This window comes from Mobula hypostoma, chromosome 28, assembly GCF_963921235.1.
Source record: "Mobula hypostoma chromosome 28, sMobHyp1.1, whole genome shotgun sequence".
In the NCBI taxonomy this organism is placed as follows: domain Eukaryota; kingdom Metazoa; phylum Chordata; class Chondrichthyes; order Myliobatiformes; family Myliobatidae; genus Mobula; species Mobula hypostoma.
In genome coordinates this window covers 26,169,713-26,189,483 of record NC_086124.1, presented here as the reverse complement: position 1 = coordinate 26,189,483, position 19,771 = coordinate 26,169,713, and the positions used below count along the sequence as shown (strand labels likewise).

At 52.1% G+C, this 19,771-nt stretch overlaps 1 protein-coding gene across 2 annotated transcripts in view; it reads left to right on the top strand.

The window, feature by feature from the left end:
* The first annotated feature begins 2,799 nt into the window (after positions 1 to 2,799).
* LOC134338849 (GATA-binding factor 2-like) overlaps positions 2,800 to 19,771 on the top strand; it is a 179,739-nt gene continuing 162,767 nt past the window's right edge. For both annotated transcript variants that reach the window (XM_063034993.1, XM_063034992.1), the window contains exon 1: positions 2,800 to 3,025. The gene's annotated coding sequence lies outside the window, so the exon portion shown is untranslated. The remainder of the gene's footprint in view (positions 3,026 to 19,771) is intronic.

The window sequence follows — 19,771 nt, the reverse complement described above, 5'->3', positions numbered from 1 at the left end:
GCAGGAGAATGAAGATGAGAGTGAAAATAAATTAGCCATGATGGAGTGGTCAAGCAGACTCGATGGGCTGAATAGCCTAATTCTGCTCCCATATGAGTTTTATGGTTTATTCCCTGGAACATAGGACATTTAAAAAAAATGATTAAGAGACCCTTCTGGCCCTCTGAACCACGCCACCCAACAATCCCCTGATTTAACCCTAGCCTAATCACAGGACAATTCACAACGACTAATTAACCTACCAACCGATATGGCTTTGGACCTGGAGCACCGGGGAACAACCACACAGTCATGGAGAGAACCTACAAGGTCCTCACTGGCAGTTGTGGGAATTGAACCCAGGTCACCTGCATTGTAAAGTGTTGTGCTAGCCACTATGCCACCGTGCGGCCCTTAGGAGCGACCTGATAGAGGTATATAAGCTCATGGGGGGGGGGGCGGGGGTTAAATTAAGAGGAAAAGCAGATAGTCTTTTTCCCAGGATGAAAGAGGGTATCAGTGAGATTTAAAAGGGACATCAGGAGAAGCTTCTTCACAGGCAAGGGTGGCGCATATTTGGAATGAGCCGCCAGAAATAGTGGTTGAGATGTGCACACAAAAGGCCATCTAGATAAGTACACGGAGATGAGAGGAGATGAGAGGATACGAGTGCTGCGGGCCAGGTGCGAACAGATGGGAGTTACTGGCTGGGCAGCATGGACGAGTTGGGCCAAGGGGCCTGTTCCCATGCGAAATGACTCTATATTCTGTTCCAGGTGGAGCTGAGGCATTTTCGTCCTGTAGTTTCCCCTATCTCCCCACATCACTTGTTTTAGTGATGTGGGGAGATAGGGGAAACTACAGGATGAAAATGCCTCAGCTCCATCTGGTTAGTGTCATATTGCCATCATATAGGAGAGACCTTATCCACCAGCTTGGTTACACAAGCAGCTCAGAGGCCAGCGAACCTGAGGAGGCAAATAACCCATCAATAATGCTCGAGTCAGGAGTGTGATGGAACTCTGCCCACTTGCCTGGGCGAAGTTAGTCCAGGCACTTCACATCCGCATTATTATCTTCCCCCTCCCCCTCCTCTACAAGTCAGGAATGTGATGGGACACTCTCCACTTCCCTGGGTGAAGTTAGTCCACGCACTCCACATCCGCCACATTACCTCTGCCCCATCTATAAATCAGGAGTGTGATGGGACACATTACCTCTGCCCCATCTAAAAGTCAGGAGTGTGACAGGACACTTTACCTCTGCCCCATCTAAAAGTCAGGAGTGTGATGGAACACTTTCCCAGTTGCCTTGGTGGAGTTAGACCATGCACTCCACATCCACTGCGTCATGTCTCTCCCATCTACGACTTAGGAATGTGATGAAAGACTGCCTGCTTGCCTGGGTGGAGTTAGTCCATGCTCTCATGCCTTGTAGACAGGTTATTGGCTTAGGGGAGTTGGGAGGTGAGGAGCCCTGGCCTCTGAGTGCTCATGTAGCCACGCTGTAAATATGGGTCTCTCCCATGTTGCTGCAATATGACTTTGACCAGATAGCTTGTTTTAGTGAAGTGGGGATAGGATCAGCTAGCCAGGCCTTTCCTCTTTAGAGCAAAGGAGATGAGTGCCGACTTGGCCGAGGTATGCAAGATGATGAGAGGCATAGGCAGCGTGGACAGGCTGCATCTCTTTCCCAGGGCAGCAACAGCCAATACCAGAGGATATCTGTTTAAGCTGAGAGGAGGAAAGTTTCGGGGGTTTGTTAGAGGTAGGCTTTTCCACACAGAGGTGGTGGTGATACATTAGGTATGGCACGTGGGTGAAAGAAAAATGGAGGGCTAAATAGGAGGGAAGGGTTAGATTGATTTTAGAGTGGGTTAAAGGGTCAGCGCAATAACATGGGCTGAAGGGCCTGAACTGCTCTATGTTTGTTTTGTTCAAGAACAGCTACTTCCCTTCAACTGTTCGGTTCTTGATACCTTCAATTAGTTGGTTCAGTAACGAGAAGCTGCAGAGGAGATTTACCCGGATTAGAGGGCACGTCTTCAGAGGAAGGGCTTTTCTCTTTGGAGTGACAGAGGATGAGAGGCGACTTGACAGAGGTGTATAAGATTATGAGAGACAGAGATAGAGTAGACAGCCAGCGTCTTTTATCTGGGGCGGCAGCAGCCAAGACCAGAGGAAATCCACTGAGAGGAGGAATGTTTCGGGGAAAAGTCAGAGCTAGGTCTCTTTACACAGAAAGTGGTGGGTCCATGGAACGCCCTGCCAAGGGTGGTGGTAGAGGCAGGTACGTTAGGGACGTTTACAAGACTCTTAGATAGACAGACGGATGATAGAAAAAGTGGGGGCTATGTGGGAGGGAAGGTTTAGATTGATCTTGGAGTAGGCACAACATCGTGGGCCGAAGGGCCTGTACTGTGCTGTACTGTCCGATGTTCTGTAAGTCCTTGCTTCATGCCGGTAATCTTTTTTCCTGCATTCTTTCCAATTTAGTAACATCTTTCCTACAGCACGGTGACCAAAAGCTGCACTTGTGTCTGTGTCACGGTCAGATCAGGACCGGGGAAACCACCCCAACCCCCCTCGACTCTACTGGGACCCGCCAAGACCTGGGAGATAGACCCCCCACCCTCACTTCCTCGAGCTGGAGGCTTGAGCCTGCCGCCTTCCCACCACCCCTGCTCTCCGGGACGGGCGAGGCTTCAGACTGTTAGCTGTCTAAGAGGCGGAGCGTCAATGGGACAGCCCTTCATGGGCGCTCTCTCTCTCTCTCTCTCTCTCTCTCTGTGAATCTCCCTCCTCCCCCCCTCCCCACCCCTCCTGCTCTCACTAACCAACCCCCCCCACCTCCCCTTTCTGACTGTGATCCAGCCAGCATAAAACTATCACCCACATATCAGTGGCTCTAATCACCCGCTCCCGCCTGCCTGATATCGTTCTACGGACCAAGAGATAGGAGATAGTGGACTATCGCTGCGTCCTGCGCAAGGATCCTGTTTTATAAATACATATCTACTCTCTCTCTGGTGACTCGCTTCTACAAGGTTGGTTCCTTTTGAGAGATTGTTATCTGCACGGTTTCTGATCTCGGTGTGCACCCCCTCCCCGCCACCCGCCTCTGGGCAGCCTGAAATGAGTTGGTCCCATCTCGATTTCCGTCACCTTTTCTATAACCGTGCGTACCGGGCCGGGTTGGGTGGGTGGGGGCTTGTTCGGGGGGGGGGGGTGGTCAGATTCTCCCCTTCTCTGCCAGGAATCTGTGAGCTCGGAGTTGGAAGGGGTGATGGGTGGTTAGGGTCCGGTGGTGGTGAAATCTAGCCCACCCCTCCACTGCTCCTCCTCTGCCAATAAATTTCTCTTACCCCCCCACCACCACCTCACACTCTACTCTCCCAGTGCCTCCCCATTATGCTGGCTCACTCCCTTCACCCCGAGCCCTCACTCAAAGCCTTTAACTACGTTTCCCCTCTCCCAGTGGCTTCCACTCCCTCCTCCCCCGAGGAAAGGGCTGGCAGAGGGTGCACAGTAAGATCCCACTGGAGGCAGAAAACAACAGGAAGCCAGCCTGCAAATTTCGGAGCATTCGGTGGGGGCGGAGAAGCGAGAGAGAGTTGAGGGCGGGGTGGGGGTGGGGGGGTGACCAGAGATGCCATCGAGAGTGTTCGAGGTTTTGGTTGGGAAGTTGAAGGAGAGCTGAGGGCTTTCTCAGCAGAGAAGGCGAGTGGCTTATTGCCTCCACCAGCTGGGCGTGTCACTTCCTCTCGCTCCGACGGTAGACGGAGTTTTCGGCGCAATTCCCCCACCCCTCCCCTCTGCTTATCCTGTAAACTCGAGCCCCTCCCGATCCCCATGTCCCATCGAAAGCCCGTTGACCCTGCATTTGCCAACTCACTCCAGCTTTCAGTGTAACAACGTTGACATTTTAGAGTCCTTGTCCAGAGCCTTGAACCCCCTCTCGTCTCTACAACCCCCCCCTTATCAATACACCCCTCCCCATCTCTAAAGCCCCCTCCATTCCCTAACAGTCCTTCACGTTTCTGTGACACTCTGCAGCCCCTACTCCCCTCCCTGTCTCTCTAACCCCTCCCTCTCCTACATCCTTCCCTCCCTTACATCCCTCCTGTCTCTGTAAACCCCTCTCCGTCATTGTGAATCCCCTGCCTCCCCTAAAACCCTTCCCTGTCTCTGTGACCTCCTGTGGCCCCTATTCCCCTCTCTGCCTCTGTAACTCCTCAAGTCTCTTTATCCTCCTCTGGGCTCCCTGTCTCTGTAACCCAGTCCAGCCTCTACACCCCTCACCATCTTTGTAACCCCCTCCAGTTTCTACACCCCTCCCCGTCTCTGTAACCTCCACTCTCCTCTACACCCTTCCCGTCTCTGTAACCCCCACTCTCCTCTACACCCTTCCCATCTCTGTAACCCCCACTCTCCTCTACACCCTTCCCGTCTCTGTAACCCCCACTCTCCCTTACACCCTCCCCATCTCTGTAACTCTCTCTCTCCCCATACCCCTCACCCCCTCACTATCTCTGAAACCCCATCCAGCTCCTACACCCCTCCCTGTCTCTGTAACCCCCACTCTCCCCTATTCCCCTCACCCCCTCCCTGTCTCTGTAACCCCCTCTCTCCCCTACCCTCCCCATCTCAGTAACCCCCCCTCTCTCCCCTATATCCCTCACCCCCTCACCATCTCTGTAACCCCCTCCAGCTCCTACACCCCTTCCTGTCTCTCTAACCTTAAACCCGTCCAGCCCCGACCTCTGAAAGAATCTCCTTTCAAGGCTCGGCAGCTTTTTATGAAACATCGAGAGCGTTGTGGCAGGGTTTTGTTATGTGTTGTTCAGGTGGAGGATGCTGTGATATCTAGTTGACGGTGGTTATCCGCCAGTAGAGGCACAGAGGAGATAACGTTTACAGGCTTTCTGCTGTCTCTCAGTCCCTCTGTCTCACAAAATGCCTCCTGTGACAGACAGGGCACGCCAGAGAGTAAACCCCCTTGACTATGTCCAGCCAAAGAAACAAAAACTTCATGTCAGCATACTCAAGGGCTCCACGGGAGTGTGTGCCCCGGTAACGGATTCAGTCCGGGGGAAGGGGGAGAGTGAATGGAGCAGGGGGGAGTGAGGGAATGGGAGGGGGGGTGAGGGGGGAGAATGAACAGGAGAGAGGGAGAGTATGAGGGGGAGAATGAACGGGAGAGAGGGAGAGTATGAGGGGGAGAATGAACGGGAGTGAAGGGGAGAATAAGCTGCAGAGAGGGAGAATGGATGTGGGAGAGAGGGGGAGTGAGTGGGAGAGTAAGGAGTAAGATGTCCTGGTCATCCACTGCGCCTAGTCCCATCTCCAGCTGTCTAGACTCTGTCTTGCCATGGACCCAGATGGGAATTGGGAAGAGAGAGTGAGGCTGACACTGCGCAACTCTCCCTCACTTAAATCCAAACCACGCGCTAGTCTCAACAACATCTGGTGTCGAGGTCCTCATCGACGTCAACGATGGATGAACAATTAAGGAGGAGATTGAGGGGGAGAGAAGGGGAAAGGTGACGGTGAAAGGGAGAGGGCTGAGTGAGAAGGAGAAGGGGAGATTGAGGTTGGGAATCTGAGGGAGAGAGGGGAGAATGAGGGAGGGTGGGATCGTGATGGAGAGGGGGTCAGAGTAGTAGAATAAGAAGGAAAGGAGGACTAGGTAGGAGAGGGGTAATGTTTGGGAGAATGACGGGGTAATGAGTGAGGGGGAGATAGAAGAGGAAAGCAGATGAGGGTGAGGGAGAAGGGCAGGCGGAGACGTGCAGAGGAGAAAGGCAGAGAGAGACGGAGGGGGAGAGACAAAGAGAAAAATGGGAAGGGCAGAGAAGCGAGGTGGAGAGAGAGATAGAACAGGTAAAGACGTAAGTGAGGGTGAAAGAAATGGGTAGAGAGGAGAAAGGCAGGGAGGGAAAGAGTATGTGAGAAAGAGGAGGGGAGAGATAAAAGGGTAGGAGAGAATGAGAAACAGGTTGGGGAGAGAGAGAGGGAGGGAGACTTAGTGAGAGAGAAGAGGGGGATTTAGCAACAGAGAGGAAGGAGGAGATAGTGAGGGGGGAGTTAGTGGAGAGAGAAGGAGGGAGGTTAGTGACGGAGAAGGAGGGGAGTTAGAGAGAGAGGGAAGGGGAGAGAGTGAGAGAGGGGAGCCGGTGGGGAGAGAGGGAGGGGGTTAGTGTGAGGGGGGAGGGTGACAGAGAGAGGGAGAGTTATTGGGAGGTAGAGAGAGAGAGAGGCACAAACCTGTTTCCTTTCTCTCCCCCCCCATAACTCCCCATCTCTTTCTCTCACTAGCTCTACCTCCCTCCCTCTTTCTATTTGTCTCTCACTCACCTCTTCTCTCTCAAAGCACCACACCATCCTTTTTCTCTCACTCCCTCTCACAAGATTCCACACCCTCTCTCTTCCTCTCTCATTCCCCCTTTCTCCCTCTCTCTCTTGCTAACTCCCCTTCCCCTCTCTCTCAATAACTCCCCCCCCTCTGCCTCTCTCACTAACTCACCCTTCTCTCTCACACACCAACTTCCCACTCTCTCTCTCTCACAAAATCCCCATCCCTCACTCTCTCACCAATTTCCCCTCCCTCACACTCTCTCACTACCTCCTCCCTCCCTCTTTCTCACTAACTCCTCCCCCTTATTAACCTCCCTCCCCTCTCTCTATTTGTCTTTCACTCCCCCTCTCTTTCTCTCACTCCTCCTCACTAATTCTCCCACCCTCCATCTCTTTCTCACTCTCCTTCCCTTTCACTCACTCTCTAATGCCCCCCTCCCTCCCGCTGTCTCTCACTGGCTTCACCCCTCTCTCTTCCTCTCTCACAAATCCCTGCATCCTCTCTCTTTCTCTCTCCCTGCCCTCCCTCTCACTAACTCCCCCTCTCTCTCTCAGTCTCCCCTCCATCCCTTTCTCACACTTTCTCCCTGTCTCTCTCTCACTAACTCACCCTCTTTGTCTCACTAACTCCCTCTCTCCCTCTCTCACTAGCTAATTCACCCTCCCCCCTCCCTCACTAACTCCCCTCTCAATTATTCATCCTCCCTCCCTCTGTCAGTAACTCCCTCCCTCTCTCTTGCAGAGAGAGAGGATGGGGTGTTACTGAGAGAGAGGGATGGGGAGTTAGTGAGAGAGAGGGATGAGGAGTTATTGAGAGAGAGTGAGGGCTGAGGAGCTGGTGAGAGAGAAAGATGAGGAGTTAGTGAGGGAGATAGGGATGGGGAATTTGAGATTAAGGGATGGGAAGTTACTGAGAGTGAGGGATATAGAGTTAGTGAGAGAGAGAGAGACAGAGAGCGATGGGGTGTTACTGAGAGTGACAGAGGCAGTTAGAGTGAGAGGGAGGAGGGAGTTAGCGAGAGAGAGAGGTGGAATTAGTGAGAGAGGCAGGGGAGTTAGAAAGAGAGACGTGAGTAAAGAGAGAGGGGAGAGTGGGAGGGGGAGTTGGTGAGACGGAGGAAGGGGGGAGTTACTTTTGGAGATTGGGGGAATTAATCTGAGTAAGGGAGGGATGGTGAGTTAGTGAAAGAGAGAGGGAAGGTAGTGACAGGGAAAGAAAGAAGGAGAGTTTGTAGGAGGGGAAGGGTGAAACTGAGTGGGAAGGGTGAGTTAGTTGGAGAGATAGCAAGTGGGGTAACATTCAAAGAACGTGTCGCGATATTCAACCCTGAAATTTGTTCTCTTGCGGGCATTTCCAGTAATTCCAAGAACCACAATTGAATCAATGAAAGACCACACCCAATGGCCAATGTGCAAAAGAGGAAGAAAGAGAGGGAGGGTTGAGTGTGTGGGATAGGGTGAATGTTAGTGCAAGAGTGAGTGGGGGGCACAGTTAGGAGAGTGCGAGAGTTAGACAGGGAAGAAAGGCAGAGAGAAACGTAGGAATGGTGAGAGGGGAGATTGGGTGTGTCAGTGGGAGATGGAGAGAGGGAGTCAGAGAAGGGAGTTTTAAGGGGAAAAGTGAAAGATGCGGAAAGTGAGGATGAGAGTGAGTGGAAGATGTCGAAAGTGAGGGAGGAGGGTGAGTGGAAGAAGGGAAAGTGAGGGAGGAGAGTGAGTGGAAGATGGGGAAAGTGAGGGAGGTGAGTGAGTGGAAGATGGGAAAGTGAAGAGGAGAGGGAATGGAAGATGGAGAAAGTGAGAGAGGAGAGTGAGTGGAAGAATGGAAAGTGAGGGGAAGATGAGGAAAGTGAGAGAGAGTGAGTGACGGATGCGGAAAGTGAGGGAGAAGAGTGAGTGGAAGATGGAGAAAGTGAGGGAGGAGAGTGAGTGGAAGATGGGAAAGTGAGGGAGGAGAGTGAGTGGAAGATGGAGAAAGTGAGGGAGGAGAGTGAGTGGAAGATGGGAAAGGGAGGGAGGAGAGTGAGTGGAAGATGGGAAAGTGAGGGAGGAGAGTGAGTGGAAAATGGGAAAGTGAGGAGGAGAGTGAGTGGAAGATGGGAAAGTGAGGGAGGAGAGTGAGTGGAAGGGGAAAGTCAGGGAGGTGAGTGAGTGGAAGATGGGAAAGTGAGGGGGCTGAGTAAGTGGAAGATGAGAAAGTGAGGGAGGTGAGTGAGTGGAAGATGGGGATAGTGAGGAAGAGAGTGAGTGGAAAATGGGACAGTGGGAGGAGAGTGAGTGGAAGATGGGAAAGTGAGGGAGGAGAATGAGTAGAAGATGGGAAAGTGAGGGATGAGAGTGAGTGGAAGATGGGAAAGTGAGGGTGGAGAGTGAGTGGAAGATGGGAAAGTGAGGAGGAGAGTGAGTGAAAGATGGGAAAGTGAGGGAGGTGAGTGAGTGAAGATGGGAAAGTGAGGAGTAGAGTGAGGAAGATGGGAAAGTGAGGGAGGAGAGTGAGTGGAAGATGGGAAAGTGAGGGAGGAGAGTGAGTGGAAGGGGAAAGTCAGGGAGGTGAGTGAGTGGAAGATGGGAAAGTGAGGGGGCTGAGTAAGTGGAAGATGAGAAAGTGAGGGAGGTGAGTGAGTGGAAGATGGGGATAGTGAGGAAGAGAGTGAGTGGAAAATGGGAAAGTGGGAGGAGAGTGAGTGGAAGATGGGAAAGTGAGGGAGGAGAATGAGTAGAAGATGGGAAAGTGAGGGATGAGAGTGAGTGGAAGATGGGAAAGTGAGGGTGGAGAGTGAGTGGAAGATGGGAAAGTGAGGAGGAGAGTGAGTGAAAGATGGGAAAGTGAGGGAGGTGAGTGAGTGGAAGATGGGAAAGTGAGGGAGGAGAGTGAGTGGAAGATCGGGAAGTGAGGAGGAGAGCGAGTGGAAAATGGGAGAGTGAGGGAGGTGAGTCAGTGGAAGATGGAGAAAGTGAGAGAGGTGAGTGGAAGATGGGAAAGTGAGGGAGAAGAATGAGGGAATGTGGGGAAAGTGAGGAGGAGAGTGAGTGGAAGATGGAAAGTGAGGGAGGAGAGTGAGTGGAAGATCGGGAAGTGAGGAGGAGAGTGAGTGGAAAATGGGAAAGTGAGGGAGGTGAATCAGTGGAAGATGGAGATAGTGAGGGAGGAGAGTGAGTGGAAGATGGGATAGTGAGGGAGGTGAGTTAGTGGAAGATGGAGAAAGTGAGAGAGGTGAGTGGAAGATGGGAAAGTGAGGGAGGAGAGTGAGTGGAAGATGGAGAAAGTGAGGAAGGAGAGTGAGTGGAAAACGGGAAACTGAGCATGGAGGGTGAGTGGAAGATGGGAAAGTGAGGGAGGTGATTGAGTGGTAGCTGGGAAAGTGACGGAGGTGAGTCAGTGAAGATGGGAAAGTGCGGGAGGAGAGTGAGTGGAAGATGAGAAAAGTGAGGGGGCTGAGTGAGTGGAAGATGGGAAAGTGAGCGAGCAGAGTGAGTGGAAGATGGGAAAGTGAGGGAGGAGAGTGAGTGGAAGATGGGAAAGTGAGGGAGGAGAGTGAGTGGAAGATGGGAAAGTCAGGGAGGAGAGTGAGTGGTAGATGGAAAACTGAGGGAGGAGAGTGAGTGGAAGATGCGAAAGTGAGGGAGGTGAGTGAGTGGAATATGGGAAGGTGAGGGAGAAGAGTGAGTGGAAGATGAAGAAAGAGAGAGAGGAGAGTGAGTGGAAGATGGGAAAGTGAGGGAGGAGAGTGAGTAGAAGATGAGGAAAGTGAGGGGGCTGAGTCAGGGGAAGATGGGAAAGTGAGGGAGGAGGGTGAGTGGAAGATGGGAAAGTGAGGGAGGTGAGTGAGTGGTAGATGGGAAAGTGAGGGAGGTGAGTCAGTGAAGATGGGAAAGTGTGGGAGGAGAGTGAGTGGAAGATGGGAAAGTGAGGGAGGAGAGTGAGTGGAAGATGGAGAAAGTGAGGGAGGAGAGTGAGTGGAAGATGGGAAAGTGAGGGAGGTGAGTGAGTGAAGATGGGAAAGTGAGGGATGAGAGTGAGTGGAAGATGGAGAAATTGAGGGAGCAGAGTGAGTGGAAGATGGGAGAGTGAGATGGAGAGTGAGTGGAAGATGAGGAAAGTGAGGGGACTGAGTGAGTGGAAGATGGGAAAGTGAGGGAGGAGAGTGAGTGGAAAATGGGGAAAGTGAGGGAGGAGAGGGACTGGAAGATGGAGAAAGTGAGAGAGGAGAGTGAGTGAGGAGAGTGAGGGGAAGATGAGGAAAGTGGGAGAGAGTGAGTGGAGGATGTGGAAAGTGAGGGAGAAGAGTGAGTGGAAGATGGAGAAAGTGAGGAAGGAGAGTGAGTGGAAGATGGGAAAGTGAGGGAGGTGAGTGAGTGGTAGATGGGAAAGTGATGGAGGTGAGTCAGTGAAGATGGAAAAGTGAGGGAGGAGAGTGAGCGGAAGATGAGAAAAGTGAGGGGGCTGAGTGAGTGGAAGATGGGAAAGTGAGCGAGGAGAGTGAGTGGAAGATGGGAAAGTGAGGGAGGAGAGTGACTGAAAGATGGGAAAGTGAGGGAGGAGAGTGAGTGGAAGATGGGAAAGTGAGGGAGGTGAGTGAGTGGTAGATGGGAAAGTGATGGAGGTGAGTCAGTGAAGATGGAAAAGTGAGGGAGGAGAGTGAGCGGAAGATGAGAAAAGTGAGGGGGCTGAGTGAGTGGAAGATGGGAAAGTGAGCGAGCAGAGTGAGTGGAAGATGGGAAAGTGAGGGAGGAGAGTGAGTGGAAGATGGGAAAGTGAGGGAGGAGAGTGAGTGGAAGATGGGAAAGTCAGGGAGGAGAGTGAGTGGAAGATGGAAAACTGAGGGAGGAGAGTGAGTGGAAGATGCGAAAGTGAGGGAGGTGAGTGAGTGGAATATGGGAAGGTGAGGGAGAAGAGTGAGTGGAAGATGAAGAAAGAGAGAGAGGAGAGTGAGTGGAAGATGGGAAAGTGAGGGAGGAGAGTGAGTAGAAGATGAGGAAAGTGAGGGGGCTGAGTCAGGGGAAGATGGGAAAGTGAGGGAGGAGGGTGAGTGGAAGATGGGAAAGTGAGGGAGGTGAGTGAGTGGTAGATGGGAAAGTGAGGGAGGTGAGTCTGTGAAGATGGGAAAGTGTGGGAGGAGAGTGAGTGGAAGATGGGAAAGTGAGGGAGGAGAGTGAGTGGAAGATGGAGAAAGTGAGGGAGGAGAGTGAGTGGAAGATGGGAAAGTGAGGGAGGTGAGTGAGTGAAGATGGGAAAGTGAGGGATGAGAGTGAGTGGAAGATGGAGAAATTGAGGGAGCAGAGTGAGTGGAAGATGGGAGAGTGAGATGGAGAGTGAGTGGAAGATGAGGAAAGTGAGGGGACTGAGTGAGTGGAAGATGGGAAAGTGAGGGAGGAGAGTGAGTGGAAAATGGGGAAAGTGAGGGAGGAGAGGGACTGGAAGATGGAGAAAGTGAGAGAGGAGAGTGAGTGAGGAGAGTGAGGGGAAGATGAGGAAAGTGGGAGAGAGTGAGTGGAGGATGTGGAAAGTGAGGGAGAAGAGTGAGTGGAAGATGGAGAAAGTGAGGAAGGAGAGTGAGTGGAAGATGGGAAAGTGAGGGAGGTGAGTGAGTGGTAGATGGGAAAGTGATGGAGGTGAGTCAGTGAAGATGGAAAAGTGAGGGAGGAGAGTGAGCGGAAGATGAGAAAAGTGAGGGGGCTGAGTGAGTGGAAGATGGGAAAGTGAGCGAGGAGAGTGAGTGGAAGATGGGAAAGTGAGGGAGGAGAGTGACTGAAAGATGGGAAAGTGAGGGAGGAGAGTGAGTGGAAGATGGAAAACTGAGGGAGGAGAGTGAGTGGAAGATGGAGAAAGTGAGAGAGGAGAGTGAGTGAGGAGAGTGAGGGGAAGATGAGGAAAGTGGGAGAGAGTGAGTGGAGGATGAGGAAACTGAGGGAGGAGAGTGAGTGGAAGATGGAGAAAGTGAGGGAGGAGCGTGAGTGGAAGATGAGGAAAGTGAGGGGGCTGAGTGAGTGAAGATGGAAAAGTGAGGAAGATGGGAAAGTGAGGGAGGAGAGTCAGTGGAAGATGGGAAAGTGAGGGAGGAGAGTGAGTGGAAGAATGGAAAGTGAGGGAGCAGAGTGAGTGGAAGAATGGAAAGTGAGGGAGAAGAGTGAGTGGAAGATGGGAAAGTGAGGGAGGAGAGTGAGTGGAAGATGGGGAAAGTGAGGGAGGAGAGTGGGGAAGATGGGAAAGTGAGCGAGGAGAGTGAGTGGAAGATGGGGAAAGTGAGGGAGGAGAGTGAGTGGAAGATGGGAAAGTGAGGGAGGAGAGTGGGGAAGATGGGAAAGTGAGGGAGGAGAGTGAGTGGAAGATGGGAAAGTGAGGGGGCTGAGTCAGTGGAAGATGGGAAAGTGAGGAAGGAGAGTGATTGGAAGATGGGAAAATGAGGGAGGAGAGTGAGTGGAAGATGGGAAAGTGAGAGAGGAGAGTGGGGAAGATGGGAAAGTGAGGGAGGAGAGTGGGGAAGATGGGAAAGTGAGAGAGGAGAGTGAGTGGAAGATGGGAAAGTGAGGAGAAGAGTGTGGAAGATGTGAAAGTCAGGGAGGAGAGTGAGTGGAAGATGGGAAAGTGAGGGAGGAGAGTGGGGAAGATGGGAAAGTGAGCGAGGAGAGTGAGTGGAAGATGGGAAAGTGAGGAGGAGAGTGTGGAAGATGTGAAAGTCAGGGAGGAGAGTGAGTGGAAGATGGGAAAGTGAGGGAGGAGAGTGGGGAAGATGGGAAAGTGAGCGAGGAGAGTGAGTGGAAGATGTGAAAGTCAGGGAGGAGAGTGAGTGGAAGATGGGAAAGGGAGGGAGGAGAGTGAGTGGAAGATGGGAAAGTGAGGAGAGTGAGTGGAATATGTGGAAAGTGAGGAGGAGAGTGTGGAAGATGGGAAAGTGAGGGAGGAGAGTGAGTGGAAGATGGGAAAGTGAAGGAGAGGAAGTGGAAGATGGGAAAGTGAGGAGGAGAGGGAGTGGAAGATGGAGAATGTGAGACAGAGTGAGTGGAATAATGGAAAGTGAGGGAGGAGAGTGAGTAGAAGATGGGAAAGTGAGGGAGGAGAGTGAGTGGAAGTTGGGAAAGTGAGGGAGGAGAGTGGGGAAGATGGGAAAGTGAGGGAGGAGAGTGAGTGGAAGATGGGAAAGTGAGGGAGGAGAGTGAGTGGAAGATGGGAAAGTGAGGGAGGAGAGTGGGCAAGATGGGAAAGTGAGCGAGGAGCGTGAGTGGAAGATGGGAAAGTGAGGGAGGAGAGTGAATGGAAGATGGGAAAGTGAGGGAGGAGAGTGGGGAAGATGGGAAAGTGATTGAGGAGAGTGAGTGGAAGATGGGAAAGTGAGGGAGGAGAGTGAGTGGAAGACGGGAAAGTGAAGAGGAGAATGAGTGGAAGATGGGAAAATGAGGGAGGAGAGTGAGTGGAAGATGGGGAAAGTGAGGGAGGTGAGTGAGTGGAAGATGGGAAAGTGAGGAGGAGAATGAGTGGAAGATGGGAAAGTGAGGGAGGAGAGTGAGTGGAAGATGGGAAAGTGAAGAGGAGAATGAGTGGAAGATGGGAAAGTGAGGGAGGAGAGTGAGTGGAAGATGGGGAAAGTGAGGGAGGTGAGTGAGTGGAAGATGGGAAAGTGAGGAGGAGAGTGAGTGGAAAATGTGGAAAGTGAGGAGGAGAGTCTGGAAGATGGGAAAGTGAGGGAGGAGAGTGAGTAGAAGATGGGGAAAGTGAGGGAGGAGAGTGAGTGGAAGATGAGGAAAGTGAGGGGGCTGAGTCAGTGGAAGATGGGAAAGTGAGGGAGGAGAGTGATTGGAAGATGGGAAAGTGAGGGAGGAGAGTGAGTGGAAGATGGGAAAGTGAGCGAGGAGAGTGAGTGGAAGATGGGAAAGTGAGGGAGGAGAGTGGGGAAGATGGGAAAGTTGAGCGAGGAGAGTGAGGAAGATGGGAAAGTGAGGAGGAGAGTGTGGAAGATGTGAAAGTCAGGGAGGAGAGTGAGTGGAAGATGGGAAAGTGAGGGAGGAGAGTGAGTGGAAGATGGGAAAGTGAGGAGAGGAAGTGGAAGATGGGAAAGTGAGGAGGAGAGGGAGTGGAAGATGGAGAATGTGAGAGAGGAGAGTGAGTGGAATAATGGAAAGTGAGGGAAGAGCGTGAGTGGAAGATGGGAAAGTGAGGGAGTAGAGTGAGTAGAAGATGGGAAAGTGAGGGAGGAGAGTGAGTGGAAGATGGGAAAGTGAGGGAGGAGAGTGGGGAAGATGGGAAAGTGAGGGAGGAGAGTGAGTGCAAGATGGAGAAAGTGAAGGAGGAGCGTGAGTGGAAGATGAGGAAAGTGAGGGGGCTGAGTGAGTGAAGATGGAAAAGTGAGGAAGATGGGAAAGTGAGGGAGGAGAGTGAGTGGAAGATGGGAAAGTGAGGGAGGAGAGTGAGTGGAAGAATGGAAAGTGAGGCAGGAGAGTGAGTGGAAGATGGGGAAAGTGAGGGAGGTGAGTGAGTGGAAGATGGGAAAGTGAGGAGGAGAGTGAGTGGAAAATGTGGAAAGTGAGGAGGAGATTCTGGAAGATGGGAAAGTGAGGGAGGAGAGTGAGTGGAAGATGGGGAAAGTGAGGGAGGAGAGTGAGTGGAAGATGAGGAAAGTGAGGGAGGAGAGTGGTGAAGATGGGAAAGTGAGTGAGGAGAGTGAGTGGAAGATGGGAAAGTGAGGGAGGAGAGTGAGTGGAAGACGGGAAAGTGAAGAGGAGAATGAGTGGAAGATGGGAAAGTGAGGGAGGAGAGTGAGTGGAAGATGGGGAAAGTGAGGGAGGTGAGTGAGTGGAAGATGGGAAAGTGAGGAGGAGAATGAGTGGAAGATGGGAAAGTGAGGGAGGAGAGTGAGTGGAAGATGAGGAAAGTGAGGGGGCTGAGTCAGTGGAAGATGGGATAGTGAAGAGGAGAATGAGTGGAAGATGGGAAAGTGAGGGAGGAGAGTGAGTGGAAGATGGGGAAAGTGAGTGAGGTGAGTGAGTGGAAGATGGGAAAGTGAGGAGGAGAGTGAGTGGAAAATGAGGAAAGTGAGGAGGAGAGTCTGGAAGATGGGAAAGTGAGGGAGGAGAGTGAGTGGAAGATGGGGAAAGTGAGGGAGGAGAGTGAGTGGAAGATGAGGAAAGTGAGGGGGCTGAGTCAGTGGAAGATGGGAAAGTGAGGGAGGAGAGTGATTGGAAGATGGGAAAGTGAGGGAGGAGAGTGAGTGGAAGATGGGAAAGTGAGGGAGGAGAGTGGGGAAGATGGGAAAGTGAGCGAGGAGAGTGAGTGGAAGATGGGAAAGTGAGGGAGGAGAGTGGGGAAGATGGGAAAGTTGAGCGAGGAGAGTGAGGAAGATGGGAAAGTGAGGAGGAGAGTGTGGAAGATATGAAAGTCAGGGAGGAGAGTGAGTGGAAGATGGGAAAGTGAGGGAGGAGAGTGAGTGGAAGATGGGAAAGTGAGGAGAGGAAGTGGAAGATGGGAAAGTGAGGAGGAGAGGGAGTGGAAGATGGAGAATGTGAGAGAGGAGAGTGAGTGGAATAATGGAAAGTGAGGGAAGAGCGTGAGTGGAAGATGGGAAAGTGAGGGAGTAGAGTGAGTAGAAGATGGGAAAGTGAGGGAGGAGAATGAGTGGAAGATGGGAAAGTGAGGGAGGAGAGTGAGTGGAAGATGGGAAAGTGAAGAGGAGAATGAGGAAGATGGGAAAGTGAGGGAGGAGAGTGAGTGGAAGTTGGGGAAAGTGAGGGAGGTGAGTGAGTGGAAGATGGGAAAGTGAGGAGGAGAGTGAGTGGAAAATGTGTAAAGTGAGGAGGAGAGTCTGGAAGATAGGAAAGTGCGGGAGGAGAGTGAGTAGAAGATGGGGAAAGTGAGGGAGGAGAGTGAGTGGAAGATGAGGAAAGTGAGGGGGCTGAGTCAGTGGAAGATGGGAAAGTGAGGGAGGAGAGTGATTGGAAGATGGGAAAGTGAGGGAGGAGAGTGAGTGGAAGATGGGAAAGTGAGGGAGGAGAGTGGGGAAGATGGGAAAGTGAGCGAGGAGAGTGAGTGGAAGATGGGAAAGTGAGGGAGGAGAGTGGGGAAGATGGGAAAGTCGAGCGAGGAGAGTGAGGAAGATGGGAAAGTGAGGAGGAGAGTGTGGAAGATGGAAAGTCAGGGAGGAGAGTGAGTGGAAGATGGGAAAGTGAGGGAGGAGAGTGAGTGGAAGATGGGAAAGTGAGGAGAGGAAGTGGAAGATGGGAAAGTGAGGAGGAGAGGGAGTGGAAGATGGAGAATGGAAGATGGAGAATGTGAGAGAGGAGAGTGAGTGGAATAATGGAAAGTGAGGGAAGAGCGTGAGTGGAAGATGGGAAAGTGAGGGAGTAGAGTGAGTAGAAGATGGGAAAGTGAGGGAGGAGAGTGAGTGGAAGATGGGAAAGTGAGGGAGGACAGTTGGGAAGATGGGAAAGTGAGGGAGGAGAGTGAGTGGAAGATGGAGAAAGTGAAGGAGGAGCGTGAGTGGAAGATGAGGAAAGTGAGGGGGCTGAGTGAGTGAAGATGGAAAAGTGAGGAAGATGGGAAAGTGAGGGAGGAGAGTGAGTGGAAGATGGGAAAGTGAGGGAGGAGAGTGAGTGGAAGAATGGAAAGTGAGGCAGGAGAGTGAGTGGAAGATGGGGAAAGTGAGGGAGGTGAGTGAGTGGAAGATGGGAAAGTGAGGAGGAGAGTGAGTGGAAAATGTGGAGAGTGAGGAGGAGATTCTGGAAGATGGGAAAGTGAGGGAGGAGAGTGAGTGGAAGATGGGGAAAGTGAGGGAGGAGAGTGAGTGGAAGATGAGGAAAGTGAGGGAGGAGAGTGGGGAAGATGGGAAAGTGAGTGAGGAGAGTGAGTGGAAGATGGGAAAGTGAGGGAGGAGAGTGAGTGGAAGACGGGAAAGTGAAGAGGAGATTGAGTGGAAGATGGGAAAGTGAGGGAGGAGAGTGAGTGGAAGATGGGGAAAGTGAGGAGGAGAATGAGTGGAAGATGGGAAAGTGATGGAGGAGAGTGAGTGGAAGATGAGGAAAGTGAGGGGGCTGAGTCAGTGGAAGATGGGAAAGTGAAGAGGAGAATGAGTGGAAGATGGGAAAGTGAGGGAGGAGAGTGAGTGCAAGATGGGGAAAGTGAGGGAGGTGAGTGAGTGGAAGATGGGAAAGTGAGGAGGAGAGTGAGTGGAAAATGAGGAAAGTGAGGAGGAGAGTCTGGAAGATGGGAAAGTGAGGGAGGAGAGTGAGTGGAAGATGGGGAAAGTGAGGGAGGAGAGTGAGTGGAAGATGAGGAAAGTGAGGGGGCTGAGTCAGTGGAAGATGGGAAAGTGAGGGAGGAGAGTGATTGGAAGATGGGAAAGTGAGGGAGGAGAGTGAGTGGAAGATGGGAAAGTGAGGGAGGAGAGTGGGGAAGATGGGAAAGTTGAGCGAGGAGAGTGAGGAAGATGGGAAAGTGAGGAGGAGAGTGTGGAAGATATGAAAGTCAGGGAGGAGAGTGAGTGGAAGATGGGAAAGTGAGGGAGGAGAGTGAGTGGAAGATGGGAAAGTGTGGAGAGGAAGTGGAAGATGGGAAAGTGAGGAGGAGAGGGAGTGGAAGATGGAGAATGTGAGAGAGGAGAGTGAGTGGAATAATGGAAAGTGAGGGAAGAGCGTTAGTGGAAGATGGGAAAGTGAGGGAGTAGAGTGAGTAGAAGATGGGAAAGTGAGGGAGGAGAGTGAGTGGAAGATGGGAAAGTGAGGGAGGAGAGTGGGGAAGATGGGAAAGTGAGGGAGGAGAGTGAGTGGAAGATGGAGAAAGTGAGGGAGGAGCGTGAGTGGAAGATGAGGAAAGTGAGGGGGCTGAGTGAGTGAAGATGGAAAAGTGAGGAAGATGGGAAAGTGAGGGAGGAGAGTGAGTGGAAGATGGGAAAGTGAGGGAGGAGAGTGAGTGGAAGAATGGAAAGTGAGGGAGGAGAGTGAGTGGAAGATGGGGAAAGTGAGGGAGGTGAGTGAGTGGAAGATGGGAAAGTGAGGAGGAGAGTGAGTGGAAGATGGGAAAGTGAGGGAGGAGAGTGGGGAAGATGGGAAAGTGAGCGAGGAGAGTGAGTGGAAGATAGGAAAGTGAGGGGGCTGAGTCAGTGGAAGATGGGAAAGTGAGGAAGGAGAGTGATTGGAAGATGGGAAAATGAGGGAGGAGAGTGAGTGGAAGATGGGAAAGTGAGAGAGGAGAGTGGGGAAGATGGGAAAGTGAGGGAGGAGAGTGGGGAAGATGGGAAAGTGAGAGAGGAGAGTGAGTGGAAGATGGGAAAGTGAGGAGGAGAGTGTGGAAGATGTGAAAGTCAGGGAGGAGAGTGAGTGGAAGATGGGAAAGTGAGGGAGGAGAGTGGGGAAGATGGGAAAGTGAGCGAGGAGAGTGAGTGGAAGATGGGAAAGTGAGGAGGAGAGTGTGGAAGATGTGAAAGTCAGGGAGGAGAGTGAGTGGAAGATGGGAAAGTGAGGGAGGAGAGTGGGGAAGATGGGAAAGTGAGCTAGGAGAGTGAGTGGAAGATGTGAAAGTCAGGGAGGAGAGTGAGTGGAAGATGGGAAAGTGAGAGAGGAGAGTGAGTGGAAGATGGGAAAGTGAGGAGAGTGAGTGGAAGATGGGAAAGTGAGGAGGAGAGGGAGTGGAAGATGGAGAATGTGAGGGAGGAGAGTGAGTGGAAGATGGAAAACTGAGGGAGGAGAGTGAGTGGAAGATGCGAAAGTGAGGGAGGTCAGTGAGTGGAATATGGGAAGGTGAGGGAGAAGAGTGAGTGGAAGATGGAGAAAGAGAGAGAGGAGAGTGAGTGGAAGATGGGAAAGTGAGGGAGGAGAGTGAGTAGAAGATGAGGAAAGTGAGGGGGCTGAGTCAGGGGAAGATGGGAAAGTGAGGGAGGAGGGTGAGTGGAAGATGGGAAAGTGAGGGATGTGAGTGAGTGGTAGATGGGAAAGTGAGGGAGGTGAGTCAGTGAAGATGGGAAAGTGTGGGAGGAGAGTGAGTGGAAGATGGGAAAGTGAGGGAGGAGAGTGAGTGGAAGACGGAGAAAGTGAGGGAGGAGAGTGAGTGGAAGATGGGAAAGTGAGGGAGGTGAGTGAGTGAAGATGGGAAAGTGAGGGATGAGAGTGAGTGGAAGATGGAGAAATTGAGGGAGGAGAGTGAGTGGAAGATGGGAGAGTGAGATGGAGAGTGAGTATAAGATGAGGAAAGTGAGGGGACTGAGTGAGCGGAAGATGGAAAAGTGAGGGAGGAGAGTGAGTGGAAAATGGGGAAAGTGAGGGAGGAGAGGGAGTGGAAGATGGGAAAGTGAGGAGGAGAAGGAGTGGAAGATGGAGAAAGTGAGAGAGGAGAGTGAGTGAGGAGAGTGAGGGGAAGATGAGGAAAGTGGGAGAGAGTGAGTGGAGGATGTGGAAAGTGAGGGAGAAGAGTGAGTGGAAGATGGAGAAAGTGAGGAAGGAGAGTGAGTGGAAGA